At 43.9% G+C, this 26432-nt stretch overlaps 1 protein-coding gene across 1 annotated transcript in view; it reads left to right on the top strand.

The window, feature by feature from the left end:
- Positions 1 to 26432, top strand: part of ITPKB (inositol-trisphosphate 3-kinase B) — an 86744-nt gene that overhangs the window by 8768 nt on the left and 51544 nt on the right. The gene's annotated exons all lie outside the window — the stretch shown is intronic.

Raw genomic sequence — 26432 nt, 5'->3', positions numbered from 1 at the left:
AAGGAACCAGAACAGGGTGGTAACACCTCACCTTGAGGGTAAATGCAGGGGTGCCAGAGGGCAATGGGCACCAGGGCTTCTTGCGGTATGACAGAGACCACCATACACTCAGAGTGGTTTGATTTAAACAAAGGTGATTTAAATTGTTTGAATTGTTAAGGAAAAAGAACAAATTAAAATGATTGATTTAAATGCAGTTTCTTATTTTGAAATTCCTGTAAATTTGCACAACAATGCTTACAAACTGGTTACTATAATAATTTAAATGTATTAGCTTTTAATTAAATAGAGCCTTTATGCATAGCTGAGTCAAGAGATACATTTCTCTTTGGCACTCTCTTTACACATTCAAGAATATTAAACAACATCTCTTACTTGATGGCTAAGTAAGAGTATATTTATTTGGAAGGAAGCCCCACTGAAGAAAGTGGAACTTCTGAAAAAATATTACACAGAATTTCACTTTGAATTATTGAGACCACAAGGGCTATTATCTATTGAGCAAAATAGTGTTTATTAATGTGCTTGAGAGAAATGTCCATGGCATTTGGTTAGTAGGCTCATAAATATTCATAACATGAGAAGTGAACATATTGCAGAACTCAGGAAGTTGAAGGGTTTAATTAGGAGTACATGATCACCCATATGGGCTCTGTGGATGATCCTGGCAGTATACAAGATGGCATCTTTTGGATCCTAGTACCAGTGACGGCTTGCTAGACTCTGGGTCCAGGAGGAAATCAGCAATAATAAATTCAATACATGCTTCCCTTGTGTCATTTATAATGCTTAGCATTATAACTGAAATAGTTTCACCCAGTGAAACAAACCTTTCATGAACTCTGTTTGATAGATGGCCATAATTAGGTTTTAAGATATTTTAAGATACTTTAACATGTTTGTTTATATAGGAGAGACAACTATAATTAATTAATTCTGAAATAAAAAAACCCTATTGTTTGAATTTTCAAAAATAGGATTTTCATTTAAAAAGACATACACACCTTCCATTTAAATCTCCCCAGCACACACAGGACACGTACCTCAGTATGATCAAATTAGTTTCATATGAATCCCACAACAGTGACTGTAGTTGTTGACTGGAAACGGGGTGTTGGTGGGCATGCATTTTTTTGCACCCGTCCTGATGGTTTTCAGATTCTTGTGGGCCTCTGAGTCCAAGTGTCCAGCTGCCCATAATGGAATTCCATATGGATTTTCAACCTAAGATGAGGGCAGAAAGTCATCTCGCAGTGGGAAAAATAGTTCAGGGCATTTGTTAGAGCTGAGAGAGCCTCAGCTGTTAACACTTGTCCCAGATGATTAGGAAAAAATCATTATTTGTCATCTTCCTAAAAAGCCAAACTTGCTAGCTTGCCAGACTCTTCTGTTTCATTGCTAAGACCCCTTCAGCTGTTATTAATCAGGAATGCTTCATGCTTTTATTCTCAAGTAAAAGACAAAACAAGTACCATGCTCCCTCTGTCTGACTTAGCTGTTTGCACAGAAGTCATAGCCACTCATAACCTGAAAATTGTTTGACTATAAGAGAAGTTCCATACAGACTTCAAGAAGTATCTGAAAGGGAGAAAATAATGTTTTTGACACATTTACCTAACTGAACTAATGTCTTCATCTTCAAATGTGTTCAAGGGCAACATCCACAAGCTTAGCAAATGTATGGTAGTCTGTTGATTATAATGATTCTATTAGAATATTTTAGCAAACCTATCATTTAACTATATTAAATCATACTCGTGTCCATTTTTATAGACATGCATAAGATGAGCAGGTTGTTCATAAATCATTATTATTATTGTTGTTGTTGTTATTATTTAAACTTATTAGTTGCTTGTCACCCAAACAGTCCCCAAGTGAATTACATTTTTAAAAATACATAAATACATTAAATCATAGAAAAGGTGGGGGAATCATACAACACATTCATATTCTATACAACATTTTGGAAAAAAGGAAAAAACTAAAACCACCCACTTCCCATAACAGTGATGGAAAACATTGGCAACACCTTAGCAATAAACAAAAAAAAATCCCATCCACCAGCATAAAAAAATTAAAGCTCAACATGGACCAAAAACCTAGTCCAAAAATCATTCATGTCAACATTGTGATTTTTAAATCTACCCACTGTACCCAGAATTCTAGGGTCAAGGCCAGCTGCTGTATGTCAGTGCAGGGTGGGTCCTCCAGGAATGGTCTTCATCAAGTTTCTTGATCATTGTCAATTGAGGCTCAGGTGGCCCCTGTGTCTAGGAGTGCCTTTTATCAGCACTGACAGGTACATTACCTATGGCCATTCCTGAACAGGGATAACCTGACTACTGTAGTTCATGCATTGGTAACCTCAAGACTGGACTATTGCAGTGTGCTCCATATGGTGCTGCCTTTGGTAGTGTCTGTTGGTCCAGAAGCTTCAAGTAGTGCAGAATGCTGCGGCTAGACTAGTGACAGGCATACATGATACCAATGTTAAAAGGCCCATACTACTTTCCCATCCACTACTGAGCCAGGTTCAAGATTCTTCTACTAGTGTAGAATAACTTAGACGCAGGATACCTTAAGAATTACATCACCCTTCACACCCCAAGTCAATCGCTGAGATCGTTGGGGAGAGCAGTGTTAGTGGTTTCCCATGGATCAGAAGCACGAATCGTATAAATGAGCAATTGGGCCTTCAGTGTTGTGGAACTCCCTCCTACAAGAAGTTAGACAGGGACCGTCTCTGCTGAGTTTCAGATAGCCAGCCAAGATTTTTATTTCAAGAGGCCATTGCACCCTGAATGCTTCTTAGATGTTTTTCTTTGTTTTAAAAAATATTTTAGATTTTTAACTTCTGGTGGTTTAAGTTATGCTTTAAATTTTGCATGTTGTATATTTTATTGTTGGGACCTAGATGGTGAAAAAGCGGGATATAGTTTCTTAAATAAAATAGATATAAACAAAATATCAATGGAAAATAGACAGTTTAGTGTTGGTGTGATGCAAAGGAGCAAATGGCAATAATTGTTAGGCTTATGACCTCCTAGGCTAAAGACCAACAACTGTATTGTGGTGCAAGATTTCATGGGCTAAAGCCCACTTCGTTAGAGCAGACTTCAGTATGTGACAGCTCATAACAAAATATGTTTGTTAATTATTAAGGGGCCACAATACTTGTTTTTGTTGCAACTAATTTTACTGTAATTTACCTCTTAGCTTAGCTGCAGTTGTTGGGTAGTAAATTGCCTAATATGTGCTTATTGTAAAATATGAATACATGCTGTGTGAGATTTCTCCAAATATTGAGGAAAGATTCCCCTGGACCCCCTTGATCTTGTCAAGTGTTGGGATAATTTCAGAAATGCATTGTGGCACAATAACTTTTGTGTGTGGGAATTTGTGATTATAGCAGCATTAAGGTATTCAACTCTCTTCCTTTCTTCGTGCTTTAATTATTGGTCCAGCCACATTGTGCAAGATTGGCTGATTATCTGATATTTTTCTGATAAACAACAAGGACTAATTGCCAGTACTTGAACAACAGCAAGAAGAAGGCTATCTTTTTATCAGTGTCAGAAGGTAGGATTTCTCACCCTTATATTCTGGGCAAGGCAAGGACATAAGGAAGATTAGTCTAGTAAAATGGTAAAGGTAAAGGACCCCTGACAGTTAAGTCCAGTCGCAGACGACTCTGGGGTTGCGGCGCTCATCTCGTTTTACAGGCTGAGGGAGCTGGCGTTTGTCCGCAGACAGTTTTTCCGGTCATGTGGCCAGCACGACTAAGCCACTTCTGGTGCAACAGAACACCAAAACCAGAGCAGCGCATGGAAACACCATTTACCTTCCCGCTGGAGCGGTACCTGTTACTTGCACTTTTTGGCGTGCTTTCAAACTGCTAGGTTGGCAGGAGCTGGGACAGAGCAACGGGGCTCACACTGTCACAGGGATTCGAACCACCAACCTTCTGATCGGCAAGCCCAAGAGGCTCAGTGGTTTAGACCACAGCGCCACCCGTGTCCCTATTAGTGTAGTACCTTGACTATTTTGTCCTTAGAGAGTGGGACCCCCCCCCCCTTATGGTGCATGGGATGGGCAGAGAGATTGTTGGTAAGGAGACACTGGGAAGCGGCAAGTTAACACTAGGAAGTAAGCTGGTTTGCAGGGTTCCTTCGTTCAAGAACAAGGTTTCACTAGATTAACCCACCTCATCTAGCATCTTCTTCAGCTTCCTGGTTAGTCAAAAGAGCAGCAGGACTCATTCATGAAATAAAGAATTCATGGGCATCTTGACCTTGTTCCTGCCCATTGAAAATGTATAAGGGAGTGAGTATCTGAATACAGGTAATTTGCACTTAAGCCCGTTTAACATGTGTTATTTCAGTTGTACATGGTTCACAGCTAGCCAGTTGAAATCACAGAAATCGAATGTATGGAAAGTGAAGAGCTTAAAAGTTATCTTTGTTCAGGGTTTTCCCAGCCTGGAAAGAGCTTTTAATAAGCTCTCTGCCTTGCTTGGGCTGCTGCTGGTAAAACCCATTCAACGTGCCAGCTCCGAAAGGTAGGACTGCTCATGTGGAGACAGTTTTGTGTCCTCCAGGGGGTGGTTTGAGTATACACATTTTTGCATATATGCAGCACCCTGAGAGCATAACCCCCACATATGGGGCAGGTTAAATGTATGTGCAAATGCAATCCTGTGGGCCTCTCCTGTGACAGTCTGAATGCAAGTGTGGGCACATATTTATTGGCATATGCATGTACATACACACACTTTATGAGCTCTCTTAATGTTAGATTTTGTTGAAGTGAGTACAACAGGAGAGAAATCATAAAATCTGACTGCAAGCCAAACTGACAATATATGACAAAATGCATCTTGAGCATACAGCAAACAATGTTTCAGTAGTTCAAACCTGGCAGCCCAAATGCAGCCTATTAAATCCATGTAATCCTGCTACCTTGAATGACCAAACTGACCCCAACCTTACAATATGTTCTGCCCCCTCCAGGGACCTTGTGCATTCCCAATAGTTCTGAAGTTGCAAACATGTCTTATTTGCGTTTGTGTTATTTCCAAAGGGAACATACATATATTTAATACAGCACTTCTGTCCTGAAAGGGCCTTTATGTAACTTGAAACCTTACCATCGCGGTCTGCTTGTAATCTAGTTAAGTATCTGCTTCAGCTAACTTCGTGCATCTTGATCCTGAAAGGTTGAAGACATGGCAGCATGAACAACATTCGCAAAGCAGCAACCTATTTTTTATCAGTTTCCGGCTTGTGGCTCGGAAGTTTGTTGCCAGCCTTTTAACAACTCTTTTGTCAAAATGTGTTTATATTTTATTTTATTCTGTGAGATCTTTTAGTCTACTAAAACTTTGGAAATCACACTGCTCTCCATTCTAACCCTGGAGGAAAATTTGTTTGTTATTCTACTTTGGGCTAGGCTACTACCTACACAGAAGAGGTGGTGATATGCATTAGGAAAATACCTTTCTGGGATGTACACTTAAGTGCTCAGTCAACAGAAGGCTCGCTCTGACCTTTTTCTGAGGCCGTACACTGCCTGATTAAGGAACCATTCAGGAACATCCGGTTGTCTATACTAACTCCTGGATGTTCTCTGTGGGGAAGACCTTGTGTTGACAGTTCAACACAGTATCACCTAAAGCTATTTTGTTTTCCACAGCACCAAGTGTCTTAGCTAGGCAAGTATCTCGGATAAAAGGCGATGTATGGTTGATCTCCCTGCCCCCAACTTTAGCTTGATATCCTCAAGCCCTGAAAAAGATGCCATTTTTGGTGCTGTACTGTGAGAGACAATACATGATTAAATCAGTCTAGTATTTCGTAGCCACCTCTGAAGTTGTTCAGCCCAACCCTACTCGTAGACAAACTGGTATGCAGCTCCTACGTTACTCCTGCATAACAATCCTGTAGCGTCGACTGTAGTTATTCTCATTTTGTTGAAATGGAGAAGGAACACAGGAGGCTGTCTTATGCTGAATCAGTCCATTGGCCCTTCAAGTTTAGCATTGTCTACACTGGCTGGCAGTGGCTTTCCACAAGGTTTCAGACAGGGGATATTCCTTGGAGATGCCAGGGATTTAACCTGGAGCTATTTGCATGGAAGGGAAACCTGTCGAGCTCAAATGTTTGTGTTGCACACCGCTTTGTTTCAATAGGGAAGCAGTCTAGAGATCTAAAAGTGGGTGGAAGGATACACAAACGGCAATCCAGCATTGTGGAAAGTCACAGCGTCATCTTGTTGTGGAAACTTGAAATATGCTCCAAAGCACATAAGCATAGGAAAGGGCATGTTGTAACAGTTATTCCAAAGGAAGAGGAGGCGAATCAGAGTGATGAGCTTGACATGTTTGACAGGCACCGTCTGGCCAGAGTGTGGGGCTTTACTAAATCTGTGTTTTGCAAGTTGGAGAGGAATATATTCAGCTCCAAAAGGATGGAGGACAGAGTGATCCATGAATGTAATACATCAGTGGTGTTGCTTAGTGCAATTGTCTGGAGGAAGCCCTTGAGGCTGACTACATGGTGTACCTGTCATGCATGAGTCATCATAAATGTGTTCTAATATTATAATGTTGTATGCCCAGGCATGGAGAACCCTTTTAGAGCCAAAGGCCCCATTACTCCTCTGGAACACTGTCAGGGTTACATTCCAGAACCACAAAGAATCAACAGAGAGAGACAGAATCACACATGTTAACCCTTTACTCTACCCAGCCTTTCCACCCTGCTCAGCTGTCTCTGGATCAGGCACTTCCAAATTCCTCAAACTATCAATTGTACCACATTAGTTGCCAACACTGGAAGTTAATTCCTATTATATGGTACTTTATGAATATCTGTTCCATCTTTTCTAGGTATTGCAGGAAAGCTCACTTCTATTTCATTGCTATAAGACCTGATCGGATTGTTATTGTTTCTTTAGCTTTTTGCATTTCTGCTGCTTTTTGCCTTGTAGCATTGAATCCAGTTCTCATCCCCTTACTGATTAGATGTTTTATGTTTTGTGGAGGCTGCCATGTTATAGGCAGTGACACAGCAAGCATTATATGGAGTAGGGCTCGGACAACAATGCAGATTTATGGTGATGAAAGTAATAGGTTTTTTATTTAGTTAGCATGTATTTTTTTACCTTGCTTGTCAGCTGAAAAGCTTGCAGATCAATAAAAAGAAAACAAGATCATCCCTGGCCTTGGAGTTACGATTTAAAAGGCATGACACTAAAAGAACAAGGGGTTCAGAGGGAGGAAAAAGCAAACTGAGTCACTAGTTCTGAAGTTCTAAGGATGACTAATTTAGATGGAAACAGTTCAGGTAGTCTGATGGAACAATTATTGCTAGGTGATAGATGAGTGAGTGTGAGTGCCTGAGGGCCCTGCTCTGGCCACTTACCACCTGGCCCAGGGCGGGGCCTGACAGGCCTCACCAGGGCAGTTGCTGTTACTGCTGGAGGGAGGGACACAGAGTGTTTTTAAAATGTTTTTAAAAATTTCTTTTGAATTTTTTGTATGTGGGGGTTGGGGGTGGGGTGGATGTTTGGTTGGGTTTGGGGATTTTTTTTTGATTTTGTAGCTTTTGTAATTTTTACAGTTTTTTGTTTGTATTGTTTTATTGGTTTTGTTTGTTTGTTTGTTTGTTTAAGGTGTTATTTTGTTCTTAAGGGGAGGGGTCAGGGCTGCCGGGGAGTGGGCCCCAGCCCACAAAATGGCTGGGGCATGGTCCACAGAGGGGGATGCACTGGGACAACCAATCTCAGTGATCACGGGTAGGAGGAGGAGTTACGCTAAGATTAGACCATGTCATTACAGAGGGGGCAGGTTTAGTCGTTGTCTGAGGACTATTCCTGCCTCCGGGTCTGGTCCTGACCGGATGGATACTAGAATCAGCAAGGGATACCCACATGACCTGAAAGTGTTGCTGTGCAATGCCAGGTCAATGATTCATAAGACTACTGCCATCCATGACTTGATCATGGATGGAGGATTTGACCTGGCATGTGTAACAGAGACTTGGTTGGATGAAGCAGATGGGCCTGTCCTTGCCGCTGCTTGTCCACCAGGTTTCTCTTACGCACAGCAACCCAGGTCATGTGGGCGGGGAGGGGGGGTTGCAGTGATTTTTAGGAAGTCATTAGTTTGCACCAGGCGTCCTATTGGGAAGACCCAGTTTTCCGAGTGCATGTTCTGGAAGTTGGGCAATAGGGGCAATATAGGATTCCTTTTGGTGTACCGACCTCCCCGCTGCACCAAGGATTCCCTGCCCGAGCTGCTTCAGGTCGTGGCGGATGTTCTCCTGGAGACACCTAGTTTGGTCGTCCTAGGGGATTTTAACATCCATGCCGACATGACCTTACAAGGGGCCGCTCGGGACTTTGTGGAAAGCATGGCCTCCATGGGGCTGTCCCTGAATAAGTCTGGCCCAACCCATAGCCGCAGACATGCCTTGGACCTGGTGTTTACCTCTATGGATGTTGGTGATCTGACACTAAGTAAAAGCGAAACGAAAGAAGTGCCATGGTCAGATCACTTCCTGGTGCAACTGGACTTCTCCGCGACCCATGCCCTCTGCAGGGAGGTGGGACCAATTCGGATGGTCCGCCCCCGCCACTTAATGGATCCAAATGGTTTCCAGAGAGTGGTAGGGGATGCTTTATCCCATGTTGATGGCCTTTCAGCTGATTCCCTGGTGGCCCGCTGGAATGTGGAGTTAACCAGGGCTATTGACTGTTTGGCTCTGAAGCGCCCTCTCCGATTGCATGGAGCCCAGACAGCCCTGTAGTTTTCCACGGATCTGAGGGCCATGAAACAATCGTTGAGACGGCTAGAGCGCCGGTGGCGGATAACTCATTCCGAATCTGACCGGACACAAGTTAGAGCTCAACGTCGAGCCTACCAAGTGGCGATAGCGACGGCAAAGAAGAATTTCTTCACCGCCTCTATTGCATCTGCAGAAAACAGCAGCAGGAGACTTTTTCAGGTGGTTCACAATTTAGTGGAACCACCTTCAACATCGGGGCCCAGTACGGGCCACATGTTCTCCTGCAATGATTTTGCAAAGTTTTTTGCAGATAAAATCGCTCAGATTCGGGAAGAAGTAGACTCCACTGTGGGAGCAGGGCCTTGGTGGGAGAGTGCTAGAGACCTGTCTAGTCAATTTGCGTGGGATCAATTCCAATCTGTTACCTCCGAGGATGTGGACAGGCTGCTTGGACGAGTGAAGCCAACCACCTGTCTCCTGGATCCTTGCCCATCCTGGCTTATAAAAGCTAGCTGGGAAGGACTGGGCGATGGGCTTCGTGGGGTGGTGAATGCTTCCCTCCGTGAGGGAGCCTTCCCATACCCGCTGAAAGAGGCGGTTATTAAACCGCTTCTTAAAAAAACATCTTTGATGCGGCCACGATGGCCAACTATCGCCCAGTCTCAAATCTTCCATTCTTGGGCAAGGTGATTGAGCGAGTGGTTGCTGAACAACTCCAGGCACGTCTGGAAGAAGCGGACCATTTGGATCCCTTCCGGTCGGGATTCAGGCCTCATCATGGGACTGAAACTGCCGTGGTCGCACTGTTTGATGATCTCCGGCGGGCTAGGGACAAAGGTAAGAGCTGTTTCCTAGTTCTGCTGGATCTCTCAGCGGCGTTTGATACCATCGACCATAACATCCTTCTGGACCGTCTTGAGGGGCTGGGAGCTGGGGGCACTGTCATACAGTGGTTCCGCTCCTTCCTCCTGGGCCGTGTTCAGAAAGTGGTGGTGGGGGATGAGTGTTCAGACCCCTGGGCTCTCACTTGTGGGGTGCCTCAGGGTTCTGTCCTCTCCCCCATGCTTTTCAACATTTACATGCAGCCGCTGGGAGAGATCATCAGGAGGTTTGGGCTGGGTGTTCATCAGTATGCAGATGATACCCAGCTCTACCTCTCTTTTAAATCAGAACCAGTGAAGGCGGTGAAGGTCCTGTGTGAGTGTCTGGAGGCGGTTGGAGGATGGATGGCGGTTAACAGATTGAGGTTGAATCCTGACAAGACAGAAGTACTGTTTTTGGGGGACAGGAGGCGGGCAGGTGGATTCCCTGGTCCTGAATGGGGTAACTGTGCCCCTGAAGGACCAGGTGCGCAGCCTGGGAGTCATTTTGGACTCATAGCTGTCCATGGAGGCACAGGTCAAATCTGTGTCCAGGGCAGCTGTTTACCAGACTGAGACCCTATCTGCCTGCGGACTGTCTCGCCAGAGTGGTGCATGCTCTGGTTATCTCCCGCTTGGACTACTGCAATGCGCTCTACGTGGGGCTACCTTTGAAGGTGACTCAGAAACTACAACTAATCCAGAATGCGGCAGCTAGACTGGTGACTGGGGGCGGCCGCCGAGACCATATAACACCGGTCTTGAAAGACCTACATTGGCTCCCAGTACGTTTCCGAGCACAATTCAAAGTGTTGGTGCTGACCTTTAAAGCCCTAAACGGCCTCGGTCCAGTATACCTGAAGGAGCGTCTCCACCCCCATCGTTCTGTCCAGACGCTGAGGTCCAGCGCCGAGGGCCTTCTGGCGGTTCCCTCATTGCGAGAAGCAAAGCTACAGGGAACCAGGCAGAGGGCCTTCTCGGTAGTGGCGCCCGCCCTGTGGAACGCCCTTCCAGCAGATGTCAAAGCGATAAACAACTACCTGACATTCAGAAGACATCTTAAGGCAGCCCTGTCCAGGGAAGTTTTTAATGTGTGATATTTTAGTGTATTTTTGGTTTCTATGGAAGCCGCCCAGAGTGGCTGGGGAGGCCCAGCCAGATGGGCGGGGTATAAATAATAAATTATTATTATTATAAAAAGAACCAAAGGCAGCTGGTGACTCCTCAGCAGAGCCGATGAAATAGCTCTGCTTCTCACCCCTCCCTCTTCTGCAGCCTGATGGAATGGCTGTTAGGCCGCAGGCATTACATCCACAAGGTACTAAGGTCTATTTGGTGTACTGTAAGCATTCCTGTGCACTAGAAGTTGGGATTCACCTTATAAAGTTGATTGCCTGTAGGTTCAGGACAGAGAAATACTTTTTCGACATAGCACATGGTTAGACAAATGATGGAACTCCCTGGCACAAGATATGTTGATGTAGTGTAGCTTAGAGCAAGCAGTAGGCAAGGAGAATAGGCCTATCTATCTATCTATCTATCTATCTATCTATCTATCTATCTATCTATCCATAGCTGTTGCCTATTACAGCTAAGGGCGAAGTCTCTCATGTTCAGAGGCCGTGCATATCTGAGCACAAGGTGTCCAGGACAAGCAGAAAATGACCATCCCTTTAATGCCCTGCTTACAACCCTGCAGAAGTATCTTCCTATGCTATGTTGGAGACAGAATTCTGGACTATATGAGCCCTTGGTCTTACCCAGCAAGGCAGCTCTTGTGTTCCCATCCCACGCAAAATGGAATTTGCAGAATGTAGTGTCCCTCTGAGAATATCAGCTTTCATTTTTTTTGGGGGGAAAGAGAGCAGATTTTTCACTTCACACAGCTGCAGCATTTGATAAGGTATGGACACTGTCTGCTGAAGGCTTATGGCATGTCTAAAGCTATTAATATAGCCGAAAACAGTGCACAAGGAATTCTTACAAAACAGTGAAAGAGGTAGTGTGCTTCAGGGAAAGTTTTCTGTTGAATGAGAACAATTATAGATATCATGGCCCTTCTATGAAAAGCTTTCCCTGAGGCACACTGCCTCTTTCACTGTTTTTGCAAGTACTCCTTGTGCACTGTTTTCAGCTACATTAGTAGCTTTAGACATGCCATAAGCCTTCAGCAGACAGTGTCCATACCTTATTAAATGCTACAGCTGTGTGAAGTGAAAAATTTGCTCTCTTTTTTTCCCCCTTCCAAAAATGAAAACTTATTTATTTTGAAGAAAAGGGCTTTTTTTTCAGCTGGCACTGGCTGGAACATAGTTCCAGAATCTCTCAGGTGGGCACAATTGCTACTGCACTTTAATCCTCCATTGTCACTCATTGCTAGCAGATTTCTGTTATGAAAGCTTTATTGGGGCTCCGTATCTGTGGCTTCCAGAGCATCCCAGCAGCTGAGGAATGTGGAACTATTTGCTAGGCATTCAAAACATTTCATGAAAGTGAAGGCCTTCTAGCTGGAAATGCCATGTGATATGCAAGCTGCTGTTAAGATTTACTGTTCCAGCATCTCCTTTGCTAAGTGCAGATAACTGTGAAAGGCTTTTAGCACTCATGTGCAACAATCAATAATGGCAACCTGAACAGGGACCGCAAGTCTGCACGCACCACCTGCAGTGTCTCTGGGAGAGCTGGCTATTCCCCACTTCACTCCTGATCTTCCTGGGCTCAGTAGCAAAGATTTAAGGGGGATTCAAAGTGTATTCAGCTAAACACATTTAGGACCCCTGATAACTCTGTGAGGAATCCTGCATGGAGCACACAGGAATACAGTGGTGCCTCGCAAGATGAAAAGAATCCGTTCCGCGACTCTCTTTGTCTTGTGGTTTTTTCGTCTTGCGAAGCAACCCTATTAGCGGATTAGCGCTATTAGCGGCTATTAGTGGCTTAGCGGCTTAGAAAAAGGGGGGAGTGAAAAAAATTGCAAGACTCGCAAGACGTTTTCGTCTTGCGAAGCAAGCCCATAGAGAAATTCGTCTTGCGAAGCGCCTCGAAAAACAGAAAACCCTTTTGTCTAGCGGGTTTTTCGTCTTGCGAGGCATTCGTCCTGCGGGGCACCACTGTATTGGGGTGGGACTTGGATGCTCAGCCCCCAAACTCTTCTTCAAGTTGCCATTTGGTTTCAGACATCTGCGTCTCCACATACAATGCAAGGGATCCTAAGATCGCTGCCTGCTTTTAAGTGCAAGCCTCTATTAACATTAGCAAAACAGCATGACTGTTTGGGAAGCCAGTGTATAAGAGTGTGTAATGTTTGCTAGCTATTGAAAGCGAAAGCTTATTCATTCCTTTGACTGGCAGTGACTGTGAAATAAAGTTGAAGTGAGCTTTGTTTATATATGACACGTTGTAGCCAAGTGCAAGTCAGACCCTTTGCTTCTGTTTTTCCTGTTCTACGCAGCCAAAAAAACAACCCACCCGCCATTAATTTGCCATATTTTTTAAAAAAAACATTTTTTCTCTGGGTGCAATTGTATTGAGTAATGAGAAGTGAGAGAAACTCCGTTTGTGGGAGATATGTCTTGTGAAAGAGTAATGCTAGAACTGAGATTATTCCAGACACTCTTGGTGTGTTCTTGGTCCAGTTCAGCAGGAGTTTTCAGGATCAGGAAACAGAGTTAGTGATTGTGGCACAGACAGGGTAGTTTCACATTATTCACCATATGTTGGGTGCAGACCAGGTTTCTTGAAATTAATGAATCCTAAATGTTTTATTTAGGTAAAGTAAAGGGACCCCTGACCATTAGGTCCAGTCGTGGCCGACTCTGGGGTTGCGGCGCTCATCTCACTTTATTGGCCGAGGGAGCCGGCGTACAGCCAGCATGACTAAGCCGCTTCTGGCAAACCAGAGCAGCGCACGGAAACGCCGTTTACCTTCCCATTGCAGCGGTACCTATTTATCTACTTGCACTGGCATGCTTTCGAACTGCTAGGTTGGCAGGAGCAGGGACTGAGCAACGGAAGCTCACCCCGTTGTGGGGATTCGAACTGCCGACCTTTTGATCAGCAAGTCCTAGGCTCTGTGAGCGCCACCTGCGTCCCTTCACAGATGGGGTAGTTTCATATTATTTACCACAGGTTGGGTGCAGATCAGGTTTCTTGAAATTAATGAATCCTAAATGTTTTATTAGGACGCAGGTGGCGCTGTGGGTTAAAGCCTCAGCGCCTAGGGCTTGCCGATCGAAAGGTCGGCGGTTCGAATCCCTGCGGCGGGGTGCGCTCCCGCTGCTCGGTCCCAGCGCCTGCCAACCTAGCAGTTCGAAAGCACCTCCGGGTGCAAGTAGATAAATAGGGACCGCTTACCAGCGGGAAGGTAAACGGCGTTTCCGTGTGCGGCTCTGGCTCGCCAGAGCAGCGATGTCACGCTGGCCACGTGACCCGGAAGTGTCTCCGGACAGCGCTGGCCCCTGGCCTCTTAAGTGAGATGGGCGCACAACCCCAGAGTCTGTCAAGACTGGCCCGTACGGGCAGGGGTACCTTTACCTTTTAAATGTTTTATTTTAGGGTATCTTAAACAATATGCAGCTTAGTATATGTTGCCTTCTGAGCCTAGGGAAGCTGAGCTTGGCTTCAAGATAAGGGTTTGCAAGCCTTTTTCATGCAAGTTTGGGAGAACTGTGGGGCAGGCTGTCATAGCAGTCTAGATCATATGGGGGGAGATACCAGAATAAAAATAGGAGAAAAAATGCATATGCCCCCAGAATTGGGTTAGAGGACATATCCAGAATATTTCCTTGAAGACTTTGGAGGGAAGAATCATAGAATCATAGAGTTGGAAGAGACCACAAGGGCCATCGAGTCCAACCCCCTGCCAAGCAGGAAACACCATCAGAGCACTCCTGACATATGGTTGTCAAGCCTCTGCTTAAAGACCTCCAAAGAAGGAGACTCCACCACACTCCTTGGCAGCAAATTCCACTGTCGAACAGCTCTTACTGTCAGGAAGTTCTTCCTAATGTTTAGGTGGAATCTTCTTTCTTGTAGTTTGGATCTATTGCTCCGTGTCTGCTTCTCTGGAGCAGCAGAAAACAACCTTTCTCCCTCCTCTATGTGACATCCTTTTATATATTTGAACATGGCTATTATACCACCCCTTAACCTCCTCTTCTCCAGGCTAAACATGCCCAGCTCCCTTAGCCGTTCCTCATAAGGCATCGTTTCCAGGCCTTTGACCATTTTGGTTGCCCTCCCCTGTACACGTTCCAGTTTGTCAGTGTCCTTCTTGAACTGTGGTGCCCAGAACTGGACACAGTACTCCAGGTGAGGTCAGACCAGAGCAGAATACAGTGACACTATTACTTCCCTTGATCTAGATGCTGTACTCCTATTGATGCAGCCCAGAATTGCATTGGCTTTTTTAGCTGCCGCGTCACACTGGCTTTTTTAGCTGCTGCGTCACACTTCAAGGTCGTTTTGAAGTGTGATCCTGTCCTCTGGGGTGTTAGCCACCCCTCCCAGTTTGGTGTCATCTGCAAATTTGATCAGGATGCCCTTGAGTCCATCATCCAAGTCGTTGATAAAGATGTTGAATAAGACCGGGCCCAAGACAGAACCCTGTGGTACCCCACTAGTCACTCTTCTCCAGGATGAAGAGGAACCATTGATGAGCACCCTTTGGGTTCGGTCAGTCAGCCAGTTACAAATCCACTGAGTGGTAGCATAGTCAAGACCGCATTTTACCAGCTTCTTTACAAGAATATCATGGGGCACCTTGTCAAATGCCTTGCTGAAATCAAGGTAGGCTACATCCACTGCATTCCCTTCATCTACCAGGGTTGTAATTCTGTCAAAAAACGAGATCAGGTTAGTCTGACATGACTTATTTTTCAGAAATCCATGCTGATTATTGGTGATCACAGTATTCCTTTCTAGGTGCTCACAGACTGTTTGCTTAATGATCTGCTCCAGAATCTTCCCTGGTATTGATGTCAGACTGACTGAAGGTTCAGAAAAGGGATCGGCAGGAGGCTGGGTAGAAGCAAGAGTGAAACATGTTTGTATGCTTGTGCATTTACTGATGCAGTTTTCCAGCCTGAGCATTCAAATCAATGCACACAGAAATATTTTAAAATAACATAAAATTCCATTATAATAGCAGACTGCTAGAACCACTTAACAGCAAATTAAAACGACAGTTGTCAGCAAAAAAAAAGAAAAAAAGAAAAGTTTCAGAAATTCCCAAAGAGTAAATCAACACTTACCATTAAAGGTTTTAGAGAATAAAAGTGCACTGAGCTGCTGATGAAAGCTGTGCGAAAGGAATTCTAGTTGCAAAAGGTTCCAGAGGGAGGGAACCACAGCCAAAAAAGCTGTTCATGAGTCAGGTGCTGCCCGTTTAACTCTGAAATCATAAGAAAATGCTGAGGATAAGCAACGAACAGCATCTATTTCTCTTGGCTGTTCGGTTTGAAGACAGCCAATGCTAGACAGGAAGTTGCCAACCTTTTTAAGCCTGTGTAGTGCATTTAGAAGGGACGCGGGTGGTGCTGTGGGTTAAACCACAGAGCCTAGGACTTGCCGATCAGAAGGTTGGCAGTTCGAATCCCCACGATGGGGTGAGCTCCCGTTGCTCGGTCCCTGCTGCTGCCAACCTAGCAGTTCAAAAGCACGTCAAAATACAAGTAGATAAATAGGTACTGCTCCAGCGGGAAGATAAATGGCGTTTCCGTGCGCTGCTCTGGTTTGCCAGAAGCGGCTTAGTCATGCTGGCCACATGACCTGGAAGCTGTATGCCGGCTCCCTCGGCCAATAAAGCGAGATGAGCGCCGCAAACCCAGAGTTGGTCACGACTAGACCTAATGGTCAGGGGTCCCTTTACCTTTACCTAGTGCATTTGGATTGTTGTGTGAGCATCTCCTCTGGCCATTTATTTTTAACATATCTTTATATAGTGCCATCAGTGTACATTGCTCTGTACACAATTCAGATAAGGAATTCTACCCCAAAGAGCATACAGTCTAAAACAGTGGAAATGGTTTAACTTCCCTGGATCAAACGCCCTATCCCTGAATGACACACACACACACACAGAGTGGATTCAAACAGTTTGCTTTTTCAAGAGATCTGCTTCCAGTAGAAAGAGAGAGTTATTCAGTATACCCCCCCCTTCTCAACAAAATAAGGGCTGCAACTGTCTCTCCTCAAAAGCTCTGCTGTGTCAAGGCAAGACTTTTGTGGTCTGCAAAAAAGTGACAGCAGATTGATTGGGGCAGGCAGACTGCTGTCCAGCTCAGTAAAAGTAGCCAAATGAAGAGAGTCCACATTTTCCTCCCATCGAAAAGTCTTGAACCCGCTCACCTTAATGGCCTGGCAGAATTTTAGGACCTGATAGATGACAGCCGAGGCAGCTAACAAAAAAAGGACAGAAAGGAGATTGAAAACCCAATAGTGAGCTACCAAATGTACCTACAGTCACAGAGGCATATGAGAGAAGATGTCATAAGGATGTCAGCCAGTGGGGACCATTTTTCAATTTCCACTATTGCTAGGCTAACTTTAAAGTATATGCAGCGTTCCTTAATCCGGCACTCTCCAGATGTTTTGGATTCCCAGCTCCCATCAGCTCCAGCAGCAGGGCCAGTGAGCAAGGATAGTGAAAGGTGCAGCTCAAAACCTCTGGAGGGCACCAGATTGGGGAAGTTTGGGCTACTGCCTGCCTCTGCTTCCTGCCTCTCTACTCCAGATAAAAACAACAATGTTTTGAAATAAGGTTGTGGTGATATATCCCAGAAGGAGCCCAGTGCAACTTTGAGGATGGGGGCCTTTCTCTGATTTGTAACCTCTGTATTTTTTTTAATGGTCATCAATGTGTATCTCGGGGAAAATGGAGTTGGAGTAAGCTCTGAGTGACTGAGAGAAGACTTCCTAAGTTTGCATTTTGAAAACACATCTAGGGTGGTGGCTCAGTATAAAGGGTGGAACTCATTTGGGTCAGGATGTTGATCTTTGGCAGCCAGTGTTTCCATTCATAATGTGCATTGTTGTTATGCCCCTGAAAAAGAGTTATCTCTTTCTAAATTACCGTTTTAACCCCCCCCCCCAACATTTTAAAGTAAGTAACACAAGTTGCTAGGAATTCATTAAAGGAATCACCATAAAGAAAACATTTCTTTAAAATAGAGACCAGCTGTCATTAGTTGGCAACCTAGAAACTTCAGAGAATTAAAATACACAGTAGCTGAAATTACAATCTCAATCTTTCTTTTGTATACTAGAATAAGTGAAGACATAAAACACCACTGAGCACTGGTGCCATAATTTCCATGCCTGCCAGTTTGCTATCTTGTTTTAGAACAGGTTTATGTTCTAAATGTTTAGTGAAAACATTAGCTCAGTACTAATGTTTAGTCATTGTGTGGCAGTGAAGTCACACTCTTGATTATCTTGGCACCTGGATGTGCTATAAAATGCCACAGTGGCCTAACTCAGTCTTGCATAATTTTCAAAGTTCATGTTTATGTTCTGGTGGCTGAATACATCTAGTTATTCTCACTAGTTTTAGATGGATGGAGCCCAAACAAGATTCCACACACACGTGTTAGAATTCAGCAGTCACTGTGGGGAAATTAACTGTTTTCTGGAAATTACTTTGTAAGCCTTTGCCTTCCTGTAGGAGAGCCAACATGTTGAGGGTGAGATGTTAAAAGGAAGGCCCAAACATTACCAAAACCACATCATGAAAAATATAGTTAACTATGACATCGCAACAGGCCCAAGATATTTTTGCTGCCTGAGGTAAATGTGAAGATGCCCCCCTCCCATTCAGTGTAGAACACAGACTGGCAACTGAGTCTTACTTCAACACTAGTGAGGGAATGGTGGCTTCCGCTCCACCTGAGGGTAGTGGGTTGGCTTAGGGAGTGGTGGACAGACCACATGGCTGGAAATCTGTTGACCAGCGTCTTGCTTTTGCTCCCTGCCACTTCAGCATCTGCCGCCTGAGTCGGCCGCCTCACTCTGCCTAACAGTAGGGCCAGCTCTGCATGATTGCCATGAACACAAGTGCAGTAGTGCCCTGCCTGTCAGCTGCTATCTCATTAAAGCCAGTTACTACAACATATACCAGGTACAGTAATGAATGTGTAGGCCACTGGCTGTGATTGCTTCATGTTGGCAGAAATGCCCATAAACGTCGGCTACAAAGCTGAGCCTTCAGAGTAGATTCAAGCTAACAGGGCCTTGTGGGAGCAGTGCATAAAACGGTTCATGGCTAATGTGAAAATCTGGCCATGTAGAGGTTTCTGCATTTCTTCAAAGAATACTAGGAAAAATCCAAAACAATTACAGATGTGTGAATTTTAGTGGGATTGGCACAGGGTCCTTTGGGACAGTGCCCATAACAAGTGGTGTGTTTATGCTTCTTTGCCACAGCAATAGTTTTTGTAACTTAAAAAAGTCACATAAAATGTAGATGAATACATATGTCCACATATGTAGCCAGCCGTGTTAAGAACAACCCACCCTCCCAGCATGTGCGATGAGACCTCTCCATCTCAGCAAGATCCTACCCAGGAAGAAATTTTTATCAGTGCAGCAGAATTGCCTTGGACACCCTTCCTTTTTTAAAGCTCTTTGCATTTGTTGCACTCTAGAAACAGGAATCAGCCTTATACCGATCATGAGATTGGTCTTCCTTCTCAGTGTTGTGGCTCTCCCTCCAGCGTTTCATACAGGCGTCTTCCCTGATTCTGCCTGGAGATGCAGAGAATTTAATAGGAAGTGCATGCTCCACCACTCAGAATGTGAACAAGTCCTCTAACTTAAAAAAGAAGAGGCTACCTCCATCATGCCTGCAGAGAAGCTGCTTTCCCATTTATTATGGCCTATAATGCTTCTGATGATAACAAGGAGAATAAAACACTGTTGGTTAGTTGAAAAGGCAACAACAAATAGCCCTCTGATCAACATTTGCCAAATAGGAACTAAAGTAAAGTTTGGTCATGTTGTGATAATTACTAAGTGTTGTGCTTGGAGTCAAATCCTTACATTTTAAATGGGTTAATTTCAGTGGCAGCTGGTTCCTATAAAAGCTAATGGGGTAAAGAAAGAGACCCTGTTCTCTGCTCAGTAACTCCTTGCCTAGACAAAGGATGTGTGCAAATGAGTTCATAACTGCTCATTATGGAATCAGTGCAGTTCACTCAGGCAGGGGTTGGTTGTTGTTGGGTTTCTTTGCAGTGCCCATCAATATGCCGCCATCCCCATTTGGCTTGGATTTACCTTTTCCATTTAACATTTGATAAGTTAAAAAGACCCCTGTCCAGAACCACCAATGGGACGCAGGTGGCGCTGTGGGTTAAAGCCTCAGCGCCTAGGACTTGCCGATCGAAAGGTCGGCGGTTCGAATCCCTGCGGCAGGGTGCGCTCCCGCTGCTCGGTCCCAGCGCCTGCCAACCTAGCAGTTCGAAAGCACCTCCGGGTGCAAGTAGATAAATAGGGACCGCTTACCAGCGGGAAGGTAAACGGCGTTTCCGTGTGCGACTCTGGCTCGCCAGAGCAGCGATGTCACGCTGGCCACATGACCCGGAAGTGTCTCCGGACAGCGCTGGCCCTTGGCCTCTTAAGTGAGATGGGCGCACAACCCCAGAGTCTGTCAAGACTGGCCCGTATGGGCAGGGGTACCTTTACCTTTACCTTTACCAGAACCACCAAACCTGTTCTTTGCAAAGCTATGCACAATTGCCATGCCACCACACTAAACAAAATGGTTGGTTTTGGTTGCCAAAAACATCTTGAAAATCTTGTGTGCCCCAATATAACTATTGCTTGAACACGGCCAATGTAGCAGCCATCCCCACAATCACAAGGGAAGACTCCTCCTATAGCAACACATTACTCTGCTGACACGGTGCTGAGTCTTCCAGTCAGTTTGATAAGTGCCAGCAGCCTTGAGGAAAGGGACACATTCCTTCTGCAGTTCTCTGTTTACCCTCTTGCAAGCGCTCTGTGATGCTGTCGGGCAGTTTCTTTCTCCTTCAGTTCTCCTTGTCCCCCATTCACAGCTGGTGACTTTTGCCATATTAAGAAATTGCCCTGTGAATTGGGTGTCTTGTTTTCTGGAAACGGAACACCACTGAGATAGCGTAAGAAGCAATTTTACTGCATGGTTGTATTGCTCCAAAATGGTTATGTACACCATAAGAAAATGTCTTCCTGTTCTAGCAAGTGCAGCTTGTTTGACAAGTTGCAAATGGAAATCCATGATCTATCATTGTGATTCAGACACGCTCCTACCACCTATGCAAATATATAACTACCACTTACTAATAGTAACAGCTGGTTAAGTTTCAGTTGTACTTTCTATAGTTTATCATTGCCAGAAGCTTTTTTTTGGTAAGGGGGGGGCAATGAATAAACTTATTATGCTGCTTTCTTCTTTCATGAAGCCGTAATAGCACAATTTATACAATAGTTTCTATAGGGCACATTGGCAGAAGTGCTTGACCCTATGGAACTGGGAAGGCAAATCTCAGAGGAGGAAAGAAAGAAGGGAAGCTATGCTTTCCTGGAGATCCAGAAACTAAAAAGCTAAGTCTGCAATCCTTTTGGTATGCTTTGTGCTGCGGGAATTTCTTAAGATACAGTGTGGTGTTATTGTACCCGTAGGCTACTCATATTAAATGTTTTTCCAATTTTAGCAGCATTCTTTCCAGGCTCAACTACATTTGTTTTTATCTTCTCTATGGCAATTGATGACCTCAGTCTGAAAATGCCTAATTCCGTAGGATTTCTTGTTATGTATTTCTTCCACATCTGGAGCTGAATCAGGGCTGCTTAATCCAATGACATGTTGTAGCATTTTATGCTTTCTGTAATAAATCTCAGATTCAAAGAGTCAGCAGCGTTTACAGATTGCAAGTAATAATTTTAAACAGTCTTTAATGATAATACAGAAAAGAGCTTGAATTACGATTCTCCTTCCCGTCCCATCAGAGCCTACCAGTAGGAAACCAAACAGGGAGAGATAAATGATAAGATAAACAATCTGATCCTTTAATAATTCCACATGGAAAATCAAACAGCAATTTGGCATGGAAATGGAACAAGAAACAATAACCATGACTTTAGAAGGGATTACAAGAGAAGTCTGCAAATAATAAGTAGGATATATAAATGAAGAGGAGTCTCGTGTTGCTTCAACAACAGCACCTTTTATTGCTGAAGCGTTGCTTTTCCTCAGTTGGAAGCAGAATATCTATATATATATGAGAGAAAATTAGTAAAACTAATTTTAGTAATTAATTAGTAAAGCTAACATCAAGGCTGTAATTTTAAACCTACTTTCTTGGGAGTGAGCCAAATTTAATTTAGTAGGACTTACCTCTGAGAGGACATACTTAGGGTTGCTTTGTAAGAGGAACTGTTCAAGGGGCAATTAGCAGGCTATTCCACAGTAATCCTACTCCTGACCTTAACAGGAAGCAATAAAAGGACAGAAATTGCAAGAAGGAAGCTTTAACTTAAAGATACAGGAGCCCTTTGCCTTGTTACGCTGTGTAGGTTTGTGCTCCCATTTTTAAAATGTCAAAAGAAGGCCTGGAAAATACATGAGGAAAACTCACAAAACCCTGGCTTGCAGTGGGCAATAATAAAACCATATTAAATAACCTGAAGTTAGTCCTGTTGGATTCTATGAGTTTTATTCCCAGCTAAGTGGTATTATAATTGCAGCCCAAGCTGCTTCTGAAAGCAATTTTTTTTTTTACAGAAATGTATGCAGAACCATATGAAATGTTGTCTCAGTCTGTAACTGTATGTACAGGTGTGTATGAGAAAGCCCCAGTTTAGACTGTGGGACTTACTCTGGAGTGAATATCCATGGGTTTGGGCTTCTTTTGATTTATTTCAGCCCAGGTGGTCCTTTTTTGCCACTCCAAAGGCCTGTGCACTCAACATCAACTGTGCATAATGATTTCAAAGCAAGTTTAAAAGATTCTAAAATGAAACAACTTTTTAAAAAGCCAGAAGAAAAAGTACAGTAGTTTAAACAACTCCAATGCTTTCACGCTTTGTCCAGAATGTTGCAGCTAGTATTAGATTTGGTGATCTGATGCTACACCATTACGCGTCAGATTTTGTAAGCATGCCACACGTTTGCCTGTGTGCACGCTGAAATCTTATCATGTGTGTGCCAGTGCAAAACAGGAAAAGTTTGGCATTCTTCTTAAGCTTTCATGTCAACACCCCAATATAGGAACCAAAGTGAATCCTTTTGTCAACATCTGAAAAGGATGTTCGTGGTTAAAAACAACAACAGACCTGTCAGTGCTTGCTCTAAATATTTGACATAGCAGCCTTTCTGTGCAGTATGCTGGAACCAGGCATAGTACAGCTTCCCCTTTGCATATATATGATCCTGTTGTGTAATTGGAGAAATAGTCATAGGCACAGAGACAAGTTGTACTTCACCAGATGATTGACATATTGTATATACGTTGATTTTTCAAACAGAAATGGTCCCCTTTTCTTACAAATTGCTGGACAGAAGCAGTGGAACGGACTCCCTCGGGAGGTTGTGGACTCTCCTTCATTGGAGGTTTTGAAGCAGAGGTTGGATGCCCATCTGCAATAGATGCTTCAATTGAGATTCCAGCATTGCAGCGGGCTGGACTAGATGACCCTCAGAATCATTTCCAACTCTACGATTCTGTAATTCTATGATTCTATTGGAGGCAGAAAGTGGTAGGTTGGCAGTTCAGGTTCAGTACTTTCAGGTCAGAATGGATTTACCATGTGCCTGTTATAGCCCTGAGCTTATTTTTATAATCTAAAAGCTCCTGCTGTTTGAGATGGTATATGTGCACACATAAGGTCCTTTTAGCATCTGTCTCTCTCTGTATGTAGATGATAGATAGATAGATGATAGATAGATGATAGATAGAGATAGACAGACAGACAGACAGACAGATAGATAGATAGATAGATAGATAGATAGATAGATAGGCATAAGAAAGTGCTAAGTTGTGGGTGAACATATCAGACGACACAGCGATTCTTCAAACAGCTCTTGTTTATTCACAGGCCAGAACAGAGCTGAACTGAAGGGTTCAGCCAGCCTGCTTATATAGAGCTCCACTAGAACGCAACAGTAACCATTTCCTGTAACTATCCAATCACTGAATGTCACTTTCAATCCCTTATTTGCATATGTTGACCTGAGTGAAAACTATCTACAGTATCCCCCTGCTGGCCCAGGGTGAGAGCTTCAGTACATAACAGAAAGGCCACTGGAAAAGGCAGTAAATTTCTGGCCTACTGGCAGGGTTTGTTTGGTACCTGTTCTCTCTTCCCTCCCTACTGAAATTGGTCTTGAAAGAAAAGTGTGTGTGTGTTGTGTCCCGAGCAGTTTTTCCAGTTTGCAAAGGTGCCCACAGGACCAATAAGGTTGTCAACCTTTAAGATCCAACATAAAAGGCTGTTCAGTGCATACCTCTGATCTAATGCCATCCTGTTATTATTTAGAAGACATCTGAAGGCAGCCCTGTTTAGGGAAGTTTTTAATGTTTGATGTTTTATTGTGTTTTTAATATTCTGTTGGAAGCTGCCCAGAGTGGCTGGGGAGGCCTGGCCAGATGGGTGTGGTATAAGCAATAAATTATTATTAAATTATTATTACTGAAGGGCTACAGCTTAAACTGAGGACAACAAAGCTTGACTACCATTGAAACTGAATCACGTTGTGGCATGAAGTAATAAATAGTTGTGGATGCGGGGTGTTGGATGACTTGAACAGCTCCTTAAGAAGTGGAACTACACATGTACATTTAGAGAACATAATTGCCCTAACTCACAGCAGCCAGACATCAGTTTTGGAAATCTGCAGGAAGGTCTGAATTTTGCATGTGGCCAGGAGGCAAGCCATCCATTCCTTCAGACACTAACAGTAGGGCTATTCAACTGATTTGCTAGATGGACATTCAATACCAGGCAGTGAGCTAGTGCTTTGTCATAACTTGAGCAAACAACATACTTTCCAGTTACAGAGACGGAGGAAGAGAGGGAGAGGAAATTGAAAGTATTTGCTGTTCTGTTCAGTTTCGCTGAGGACCTGTTCCAACATACAGATTTGTATCCATGGGTGGCTTTTTGGATTGACTCCTATGGAAAGACTTGTGGAAAATGTTACAGAATGTAGCTTGTCCAAAAAGTGTTCCCCTGAGATGCATCTAACTAAACTTAAGAATCAGACTCAACGGGCTTATCCTTGAACTAATTAGAATTGGCCTGAAAGTGTTTCCTGACACCTATTTGTCCTCCTTATGCTTTGGAACAGTATGGAATAGAATTAAAATATAATTAAAATTATATGCTAAGTGGCCTTTTATGGAAATTATGAATTTTGTTGATTGAGAAGGAGAGACAGGACATACACATATTAAGCAGATTTTGCTTTGCTCTTTCAGGGCCCAGGGAGGAAACAGGTGACAAAAAAAGTAGAGCCCAACGATGAACAAAACAAACTTTGCCTTCCTGTTTGCTCACTTGAAGGGGAGGGTTGGCCATATCATCTTAGGCTCTGGTGATAACTATATGGGAAAAAAAAAATTACAGAGCATTTTCTCAATGAAACATGGTGAGAGGTTCATAACTAAGGAAAATATAGGAGGGCTGGGACAGACTGGCTATGCTTTATGTGTTTGTTTCCCCTCACCTAAAGAATCCTGCTGTGAGGGGAAAAAATTCCAAAATTACTACAGTGGTACCTTGGGTTACAGACGCTTCAGGTTACAGACGCTTTAGGTTACAGACTCTGCTAACCCAGAAATAGTACCTCAGGTTAAGAGCTTTGCTTCAGGATGAGAACAGAAATTGTGCGACGGCAGCAGTGGGACGCCCCATTAGCTAAAGTGGTGTCTCAGGTTAAGAACAGTTTCAGGTTAAGAATGGACCTCCAGAACGAATTAAGTTCTTAACCCGAGATACCACTGTATTTTAAAATAAAGAGTGAGTGGGAGACCAGCTCTGTTTATATTACCTCTGATTAAGGTTATAAAACAGGAAAACACTGTCCTTGGGGCTACTACCCAGTGCCTCTTTCTGGGGGTAGATGATAAGATATTTGCCGAAGTCCTGATCTTGAGACTAAACAGCTAGCATGATGACCTATGAAGACCAAGTGGCAATTAATTTTTAAAGGCAATATTAGACTTGGAAAGCTCTGGAAAACCACTATAGGGTAGGATTATGAATAGTTGGTAGAGCATGAGTCTCTTAATCTCTGGGTCATGGGTTTGAGCCCCACATTGGGCAAAAGATTCCTGCATTGCAGGTGGTAGGAGTAAATGACCCTTGTGGTCCCTTCCAACTGTGCCATTCTATGGATTTCAGGCAGGGGTCTTCCCTAGGCCTATCCGAGACCTCCCGCATAAAAACCATGCATTCTGCCTATGAAGCTGCAGCCCTTCTAGTCACCTGACTCTTTCGTCCCAAGGTAACTGCTGTTCTGCATCCTTCACTTCTGCTTTCAGTAGCACTGCCACAGGCTAAACTTGCCATGTGAACTTAATGAACTCAGCACCAATTGACCTTTGGAAATTGCTTGGTATGTGCTGAGTTCAACACACTTTGTCTGCAGTTGCCCAGCAAAACAAAACACCGGTCACACCAAGACACTAAGAGGTCCTAGAGTTCATTAGTTTTGAAGATATTGGGCATAGAACAAGGTATATAGGTCTTCTTTTCAACCAGCCTACGACAAAGAGTGGAAGCCCTGTGCAAGTGTCTCCGTTACAGCCTA

Source organism: Podarcis cretensis (genome assembly GCF_951804945.1).
Source record: "Podarcis cretensis genome assembly, chromosome: 3".
NCBI classification, from domain to species: Eukaryota; Metazoa; Chordata; class Lepidosauria; order Squamata; family Lacertidae; genus Podarcis; species Podarcis cretensis.
The sequence above is the reverse complement of the archived record's forward strand: the minus strand, read 5'-3'. Positions and strand labels throughout refer to the sequence as shown.